This window comes from Zalophus californianus, chromosome 6 (assembly GCF_009762305.2).
Source record: "Zalophus californianus isolate mZalCal1 chromosome 6, mZalCal1.pri.v2, whole genome shotgun sequence".
Lineage (NCBI taxonomy): Eukaryota > Metazoa > Chordata > Mammalia > Carnivora > Otariidae > Zalophus > Zalophus californianus.
The window spans coordinates 107,677,234-107,680,366 of NC_045600.1; the positions used below are offsets into that span (position 1 = coordinate 107,677,234).

General features: G+C 48.8%; 1 non-coding gene across 1 annotated transcript; it reads right to left on the bottom strand.

Annotated features, from left to right (window-relative positions):
• Positions 1–2,805: 2,805 nt before the first annotated feature.
• On the bottom strand, positions 2,806–2,912 carry LOC113910594. The gene has a single exon (XR_003516107.1). It is a non-coding gene; the product is annotated as a U6 spliceosomal RNA (small nuclear RNA).
• Positions 2,913–3,133: the final 221 nt, after the last annotated feature.

Below are 3,133 nucleotides of genomic sequence, written 5' to 3' on the forward strand. Positions count from 1 at the left end.
CCTGCAGATTGGAGGTGTAGGCGGATCCGACCCAGAAAGCTTTGTCGCAAACCCCTCCTGGGTTCCTCGTCCCTTCAGAAGTGGTTTGTTCTCCCCCAAATGTTAATAACCGAACGATTGGTATGGATGTAATTATCAATAATTATACGAATTATTGCTGATTGCGGGGCTCGTAGCTACTTTAATTAGTTTACCAGATTCTAATTAAGTTAAATGAAACATTAATAGGGAAAATATGCTTTGGGGGAAAAAAAAAACCCAGGAATTTTAAAAAAGTCTATTTCTCGCCACAACGTTGCCACCTCGCGACGCAATTTAGGTACGACAGCCAACGTCCAAAGACCCCAGACTAGGGAGACTTGTCTTAGGGAGAAAAAGTGGGGTTTGGGGAATTGCTAGAGGGCTGTGGAGCACAGAACATTCTCCTGGGTGTTCCGCCGAGGTGTTCGGTTTCACACTCCTGGCTTCGGGAGGTGCCCACAGGAGGTCCGGCTCTGCAGTCCAGGGTCTGGGGATTAAGAAAGAACCAGGCAAACATGGCTTGACTTTTCACCCCCCCTGGGAGGAAATCCCCAACTCCATCTATCCTGCAAATCTAGGTAACCTGTCGGCAAAACAAACAAAACAAAACAAAACAAACAGCTGGAAGACCTCTGGATTCCTGGGACTAACCTCTTCATTCCTGTGGCACTTGGTTAATGAAACTCAGGGGGTGTTCATGTCTCTGAGTTCTCCTTGGTTGTGTGTGTCTGTTTCCCCTAGGACTGTAAGTACCCTGGCAGCAGGGGCCATGTCTTGCTCTTCCTTGTGATCTCCAGCACAGGGCCCAGTGCATCCCAGTAGCTCAACAGATGTCTCATGGAAGGGGTTCCAACTCTGTGGTTCCTCTGGGTGCGGGAAATGTCTGAGGGGAGGAGTCCCTAGGTGCTTCTGGACAACAGTTATTGGGAGGCAATTAAGCTCATTTGCTTTATATTAATAAAGCACAAGTTTATTGCTCAGATGATCCTTCATCAATAGGATTAATTTGGGGGGCAGGTGTCTAGTAGGAGATTGTCAGCCTAGGAAAACTTCCTCTTCCAGCTGTGTCCCAAAGAGGGTGCTCCTTCACTCCTTCACGTTTTGCAAGTTCACCATGCACATACTCGTCCACTTATTTCCCTCTACCCTGATCTTGAACCTTTGCAAAAATACGACCCCTGTCCTTGAATTCAGAACACCAGCAAAAGCAGAACTGGACCCCTATGCTCTTTCCATTCATTCTAAACAGCTTTATCTCTCACTCTCTACCATCCAAGGTGGTGTAGTGTTTGGTTAAGAGCACAAATTCTCTGGGCAGATTTCCAGGAGAAATCCCTTCTCTGTCGTTTACTAGTTGTGTGACATCAGGCAAGTTGTTGAATCTCTCTGTGCCTCGGCTTCCCCATCTGTAACATAAGGCGGGAGAGGGTATCTACTTCACAGAACTGAGCAGAGCCAGGAAAGTCAGCCAGGTCTCTGGCTTTTCCAGGACAAAGACTTGCCTGTCTTTCCTCATCTCTACTCCAAGACCACGGGTTATACCAAGCGGAATAACAAGTTTCTTTAGAAGGAGAGAGAGTCACGCCAACATTGGTCATTTCCTTGTTTGGCCTCTCAGAAGGAGACTGAAAACTGCTCATCCAATTACCCAAGTTCCTCCTAAGAACCAGGCATGTTTGGGGGAAGAAAGGAAAACGAAAGGTTGTCCTCCAGCTCCGTGCACTGGAGGCCGTGAGCCGAGGAGAAGGCGCAACGAGAGGTCCCACAGACCCCCATTCTCGGCTGTTACCTGGAAAGGATCATTTCACCTCCACTGAAGGGAACAGAAATGGATCCCTGATGGAACGCTGCTTGGCAGCTCCGAGCGCCCGCCGGGAGAGGACCCGCCGCTGCCCTGGGGCGGCTCCGGGGCTCGGCGTCTGCTGCCTGCCCAAACTGTGGGGACCTCAGAGCCTGGTTGCTGTGCGGCCCCTGGAGGCAGACCAGCTGCTCTCCCAGCGGCTGCAGAGACCGCTGGGCTCACTACGAGTGTGCTCAGGCACGGGCAAAGCATGGGCAGCTACATTTTTTCTCCTGGAAAGAAACCTATATTTCAAAACACATTGATAAAGTCAGCGCAGGAAATCTGAACTTTACTGGACTTTCCCCCGTTTCCCATCTTACTAAGCAGGACTGTAATTTTTGCAATCATTACATGGGGGCAGGGTCCCGATCTGTTCCCGGCCTGTGCCTCCAACGGTCTCGTCGGGCCTTGCGGCAGCCACTTACTAATTACATGATCATGGCCAGGGTGCTTTACCTCTCGGGGTCTCCTGTAAAATGCTGACAATAGTACTCACAAGGCAGGGCTGTCAGGAATACTGAGCTATTGGAAGCCCCTGGCACATGGTAGATGCTTAAGAAGGAGTGGGCTTTATTATGTTTTTAAGATTCAGAGGCAGCATGAGGAGTCTTCTTGCTTGTTACGTGTCCTGTTACAGTCCCCTCGGGTCTATCTTAGCACTAGGGTCCTGTTATGTTTTGGACCTGAAGCGGGCTAACTTTGGCAAATTCGTTTCCTTAAGTGTAAGGTACCGTAGGACTCGGGATAGTGCAGGGGGAAGGAGGGGCAACAAGGGAAAAGATGGAAGCCTGGGGTCAGGCGTAAAAAGCACGGCAAAGAGATCTGACTATGCCCCACCTCCTCTTATTCTAGTTCCTGGGACTACAGTTTCCTTTGTGTGAAACAAAGATAAAAGCTGCAGGTAGGAGGTGTTCGCACACAGGGGTAGATAAACTCTGACACAAAATATGGAACGCTTCACGAATTTGCGTGTCATCCTTGCGCAGGGGCCATGCTAATCTTCTCTGTATCGTTCCAATTTTAGTATATGTGCTGCCGAAGCGAGCACGAACGTAAGGTTTTCTCAGACAGTATATAAAGCTCTAAATAGCAATACTTTTACAGTTATGGTGACTATGCTGCGCGCTTTTCCCCAAATCCCCAAATATTCAAGGCTTTATGACCGTTTGTATCTCGTACACACAGTAATTGGGTCTTTGTGATTACGGCCAAATTAAATCTAACCTAACCTTCCAACGTTGTATATGCAAATGAAGGAACCATGGGAAA